At 37.6% G+C, this 6,510-nt stretch overlaps 2 non-coding genes across 2 annotated transcripts; both read left to right on the plus strand.

The window, feature by feature from the left end:
• Positions 1-72, plus strand: TRNAE-CUC (transfer RNA glutamic acid (anticodon CUC)). Its single transcript has one exon. It is a non-coding gene; the product is annotated as a tRNA-Glu (tRNA).
• A 3,215-nt stretch (positions 73-3,287) lies between these two features.
• Positions 3,288-3,359, plus strand: TRNAE-CUC (transfer RNA glutamic acid (anticodon CUC)). Its single transcript has one exon. It is a non-coding gene; the product is annotated as a tRNA-Glu (tRNA).
• Positions 3,360-6,510: the final 3,151 nt, after the last annotated feature.

Raw genomic sequence — 6,510 nt, forward strand, 5'->3', positions numbered from 1 at the left:
TCCCTGGTGGTCTAGTGGTTAGGATTCGGCGCTCTCACCGCCGCGGCCCGGGTTCGATTCCCGGTCAGGGAAAGAAGTTTTTTCCATAGCTGTTCACAACTAAATCTGATCACCTTAAAGACGTTCTTCTTGCCTTTTAAAACCAGGTGTAGAAAGTCATCATTTCGCTCTTCCTTGGTGACAAAGGTAAGGTTTGGTTAGACTCGGTTTTGCTTAGTTTTCACTAGGTGAACAATTTCTGTCCTGCAGCGTTATTTCCTAGACTTTCAAGAATAAATTTGTCCTCTTCAGGTTTGGATTTCAAACTTCTAATGGAATACAGTTTTTACAATTTTTCAGGGAACTAATTAACATTAGTTAGTTAATTTTAACTAATTAACATTAGACATTTCTCAGACAAGTATATGATTTTAAGCTTTATACAGAGGACTTAAAAAATAGGAAACAATAGCCATCCTAAATTCTTAGTGCAGGATAAATTGTTTTTCCTCTGTTATTTGAAAGCAATGTTTTCGCACCTCGGCAATTTTAAGATGTGCGGACTTCAACTCCCAGAATGCCTTTGGGAGTCTGGGAACTCTGGGAATTGAAGTCCACGCATTTTAAAGTCGTTGAAGATGAGAAAGCAATTTTAACAAAGCTTTAAAGCAGGGGTCTTTGCTGGCTGAGGGACTCTGGGAGTTGAAGTCCACAAGTCTTAAAGGGACCAGGTTGGAGACCCCTGCTTTAAAGTATTATCCTCTGCTTGCAGTATAACTAGGGGAAAACAACAACATTAATTAGGCTTAATAACCGAGTTGGTATTTTCAGTGCAAAATGAAAACCCCAAAAAACTTCTCTGGTTGTATAAACTATCCTGTTATAGTTTAGATATTAGAAAACACCAGACTGGGGATTAGAGATAAATCAGCATTTTCATTTGTATTACTCTCCATGGCTCATATAAGGAGGATATAACCATAAATGATATTTTATATTTTGCCTTTTTAACAGCTCTAGGTTCATGTATATATTATCTGCCCAAAGGAAGTCCCACTAAAGGTAATAATTGCCTGCCAGATAAAATTGGCTGGGCAGATAGCATCTTGAGCCGAGTTAGTGTGATCCACCATGGTGGCATTAAGCACACCCACTTTCCTCAGGAAAGGCTCAGAGGCCATGGGGAAGCAAGTTTCTGTATATACATATATACACACACACCCACACACACGTATAGTAGCAGCTGAAGGATATGGAAAAAAAAGAGATGATGTTGGCGCTCCCTGAGCTTCTGTGCCCTAGGCCAATTTTTGCTCAGTCTTAGCCTAAATCTGACCCTGAATTTATGGTAAATACTTGCATAGATCAGTCTCCTGGCTTTTCCTCATAAGGGACAAAGTCACAGCTGTTTCTCGTCTCTTTGAATAGAATAGAATAGAATTTATTCGCCAAGTGTGATTGGACACACAAGGAATTTATTTTGGTGCATATGCTCTCAGTGTACATAAAAGAAAAAGAAAAAAAATACTTTCAGCAAGGTACAACATTTACAACGCAAATGATGGTCATAGGGTACAATTTAACCCTTAATGATAGCAACAAAAAGTTACAGTCATACAGTCATATGTACATACAGTGGAAAGAGATTGGTGATGGAAACAATGAGAAGATTAATACTAGTGTAGATTTACTAAATAGTTTGACAGTGTTGAGGGAATTATTTGTTTAGCAGAGTGGTGGCCTTCGGGGGGGAAAAACTGTTCTTATGTCTAGTTGTTCTGGTGTGCAGTGCTCTATAGCGTCGTTTTGATGGTAGGAGTTGAAACAGTTTATGTCCAGGATGTGAGGGATCTGCTTGCTTCAAATTAGGTTTGTAAAAGAACTTTTCACTACGACACAAAGTGCCCCACTCTGCACTTCAGGATCCCAAACAGCATTAAAGCAATGTATTTGAGTCCTCTTTGAATGCAGGCAAAAGTCATCCAGCTGAGGAGAGCTTGCATTTCGTGTCATAACTCTTGCTCAACATGTGGAGGCGCCCAAATCCCTGGGAGCCCTAAGTCACAGTTCTTTATTTTTTAGAGAGAGACTCACTAATGTTTTTTTCTAAACACTCTCCCCTTACCCTACATAAAATGATTAAGAGAAACACATTTGGTGTAAAGTCTCTATTGTCTCTAACTCCGCAACTGATTAAGAGATGCAGAAAGCATCTCTCAATTAATACCATGGGCAAGTCAGTGGAGCACAACTTTCCTTGAATCACTTGAAATGTGGCATACAGTCTCCCATTTCCCTGGAGTTTTGAATCTCTTGCTGATGCGTAAACACCACAGAGGCTGTTTCCGCATCCTTGCCTTAATGTTTTCTGGAATTAGTAGCCATTTTGTGATATCTACGAGAGCCTACAGAATTTGCCGTTGTGGCTTTAAGCTTTGAGGTCACCTTACTTATCCAAGTATTTCTGCTATTCACATCCTTCTTTTTTTGACTAATATATCAGTTCCAATCCTGAACATTTCATACACTGTTTTTAATGTGCTATTTATTTAGTTATTTTGTCTATCATATATAAGATAACAGATAAAAGTATAAACCTAATTTGGATACATGAAAAGAGTAAGTAAAAAGGACTATTAGGGCAGGGACGGTAGGCAGGCAGGTGCACTTATGCACACAGATAGTCCTTGTCTTACAACCATCCATTAAAAACCATTTGAAGTTACAACAGCACTGAAAAGAGTGGCTTTGACTGGTCTTTGCACTTATGACCATTGCGGCATCCCCATGGTCACATGATCTGTGCTACGGGGGAGGAGGGGAGAGGCGTGGTTGGAAACACGGAGTAGAGTTTTCAACACAGCTACTGTACATTTACACTTCTCTGAACAGAATAGCAGTGCAGGCAGTTCAGTAGAATTGCTGATTTTTTTGCAGTTTTCCGTTTCAGCATCAACTCAGCCAAGAATGGGGTCCGCCCTCTTTTTTTCTCCCTAAAGCGGAGCTATGCTATGCTGGCTGGAGAATTCTGGGAGTTGAAGTCCACAAGTCTTAAAGAAGCCAAGTTTGAAGACCTCTGCCCTAAAGGCAAGATGCAGGGCAAAAGTACCAAGAAGATAGAAGACGAAAAAGATAGAGGGTTTTTAACAAAACCAATGATGTGCTGTGGTTCAGTTGCCAGAATTAGCCTCCTTAGCTTGGTGCGAAGTGCTCTTTTTGATTGAAAAGCTATTCAATTCTGGAAAATATAAACAGGACAAAAATTTGGATTGGTAGATTTAAAGAAAAGAAGAAAAATGACTTGGAGTTCCCTGGTGGTCTAGTGGTTAGGATTCGGCGCTCTCACCGCCGCGGCCCGGGTTCGATTCCCGGTCAGGGAAACAGTGTTTTTAAACTCCAAACCTCCGGAATGCCTTTTTTTCCCCCCTTCTGTTTGGGACAATGGTGTATAATATGTAGCTTGGGTTTTTTTCTTATAAGGTAAAAGGAGGGAGTGAAAAATAATTTGCATTACATTTTTATTTAGATAACATATTGTAGTATATTTATCTGAAAGGAAGACTGTCTCACTGAAAAAAAATATCTATGGAAGGGATTTTTCTTTCTATTTTGAGAATTCAATGAAAAAACTAAAAGGACCTTTTCTGTCTTCTATCTTGTCTTAAATTCATGATTGCATTCCTTTGGGGTAATTTACTATCTCCTGTTCAAGTTCCTCTGTAGTTTTTGGAAACAACAAACTTTTGGCTTCAGTTGTGTACCAAAATGAAGCTTTCCTCTTAGTCAAAATAATCAGAAGTCTTCAGCCTCTTTACTTTTATTTTTAAATAACAGTATGGCAAGCAAAAATGTTGCAACCAAAATTTCTGCTGTTTGTGCCAGAATCATCGCAGGGAAAGACTGTTCAATATTTGCTTGTAAGTATGTGTACAAAGGCAGAAATAAAGATAAGGATAAATGAATGCAGTGCAGTGCAGTGCAGTGCAATGCAATGCTCTATAGTTGTGATTCTTTCTCCATTACCAAGTTCAAAAAGAAGCTTTCATTGTACAACAGTATCCTGAAATACAGGAAGTCTTTTCTATGAAATCATCATGTTGATGTTGCATGAGTTTTTCATGAGACCCAAGAAAAACCATGATCAAATCCTAGATGAACTGATTCTCCACAAGGTTAATCAGGAAATCTCCCAAAAAAATTATGATTCCAGGTGTCAAAAATTGGGAATGAGAAGCATGGATTCACTGGAATCTTAATTGTGGTGGTTTGGACCATATTTATATTTTATTTCATCTTTTCATAAGGATATTGAATTGAAACCTATCTTTGTAAATTGATGCAGCTTTTGTACAAACTGCATGTTATACCTGAAAACCAGGAAAAGCCAGGGATGGTTGGCGATTAGAGTCAAATATGCATGGAGTTAATTGGGAAAGAGAAATAGCACTTTTTAAAAAATTCAAACTGCTTTTTAATGCTTTCCCATTTTAATTCTCTGTGCTAAGTTGTTTTAATTGCACATTGTCTTTCAGTTTATTGGTATCTACAGTTCTTACAATTTATTTATTTATTTATTTTGTCAATCATATCTAAGATGACAGGTAAAAGCTTCCAGATTTTTTAAATTGTATTTTTGTGTATTTTAAAACATATACATACATATTGCAATAAAAATAATTTATGTAAGCAAGATCAAAACTTAAATACCCAGCTTATAGTAGCAAAACACTAATAAAAAGCCTTCACATGTATGTATCATAATAATGCGATATTGGGAAGCAGCCTTTTCAAAATGCACAATCCACACGCTATATTGCCTCTGAGGTTTGGCAGCTGTCAGCTGCAGTAGAAGTAAGTGAACTTAGTCATAACCATATTATGGCCACTCTCTCTCCAGCTAAAGTGTTTAAAAAGTACACATTGCAAAGCCCATTAAAATAATCTCAGAAGTTTCTAAGGGCCTTTTTAGAAGTTTAGGAAGTTTTAAGGGAGGTTAGATTAGCAAAGGCTAGATTTTAAATTCTTCGGTTGGTTACCTCTCGCTTGGACTATTGCAATGCTCTCTACATGGGGCTCCCCTTGAAGAGCACCCGGAGACTCCAGTTAGTCCAGAATGCAGCTGCGCGGGTGATTGAGGGAGCAGTTCGGAGCTCCCATGTAACACCCATCCTGCGCAGACTGCACTGGCTGCCTGTTGTCTTCCGGGTGCGCTTCAAGGTATTGGTGACTACCTTCAAAGCGCTCCATGGCTTAGGACCGGGATATTTACGGGACCGTCTACTACCAGCTTCTATCTCCCAGCGACCGGTGCGTTCTCACAGAGAGGGACTCCTTAGGGTGCCGTCAGCCAAGCAATGTCGACTGGCGGCCCCCAGGGGGAGGGCCTTCTCTGTGGGGGCTCCTACCCTGTGGAACGAACTTCCCCCTGGACTTCGACAATTACCTGACCTCCGGACCTTTCGCCGCGAACTTAAAACTTATTTATTTCATCTTGCTGGACTGGCTTGAATTTTTAAAATTTTTAATTGATTTTATGGGTTTTAAATTTTATAAATTTTACAGGGTTGATATTGTATTTTAAATGGGGCCAATTGAATAAGTTTTTTAATGGTTGTTTTTAGCATTGTATGTGTTGTTTTTTGTATTTTATTGTGGCTGTAAACCGCCCTGAGTCCTTCGGGAGAAGGGCGGTATACAAATTAAATTAAATTATTATTATTATTATTATTATTATTATTATTATTATTATTATTATTATTATTATTATTATTATTATTATTATTATTATTATTATTATTATTATTATTATTATTATTATTATTATTATATAGAATAGAATAGAATAGAATAGAATTTTTTATTGGCCAAGTGTGATTGGACACACAAGGAATTTGTCTTGGTGCATATGCTCTCAGTGTACATAAAAGAAAATATACGTTCATCAAGGTACAACATTTACAACACAATTGATGGTCAGTATATCAATATAAATCATAAGGATTGCCAGCAACAAGTTACAGTCATACAGTCATAAGTGGAAAGAGATTGGTGATGGGAATTATGAGAAAATTAATAGTAGTGCAGATTCAATAAATAGTTTGACAGTGTTGATGGAATTATTTGTTTAGCAGAGTGCTATGAACAATGATGGCCATTATCATACCAATAATAACTTTATTTAATAGTGGTTTTTAAAGCCTAAGGCAGGTGTTCTCTGTTCTCTTCTTTGATAGCAAACAATGCAGTAAGTATCCTGAAAGTCATTTGCTGGATTTCTAGTAAAAAATATTGGAATATTCCAGAAGGGGGCACACTAGCTCCATAATGCAAGCTTCTGATTTGCTGCCTCCTCAGAAAACCTATGCATTTTTTCCCTTTCAAATCACATGGATTTGGCATAGTAATAAAGGTTTAGTTGGGGGGAGGGAATCAGGTTTCATATCTGAAGCTTATGTTTAAAACAGTTCATAAAATATATATTGCATAAAAACAATGAGACATTTGTGTGATTAATGAACATATTTTTGGAAA

This window comes from Ahaetulla prasina, chromosome 1 (genome assembly GCF_028640845.1).
Source record: "Ahaetulla prasina isolate Xishuangbanna chromosome 1, ASM2864084v1, whole genome shotgun sequence".
Classification (NCBI taxonomy): domain Eukaryota; kingdom Metazoa; phylum Chordata; class Lepidosauria; order Squamata; family Colubridae; genus Ahaetulla; species Ahaetulla prasina.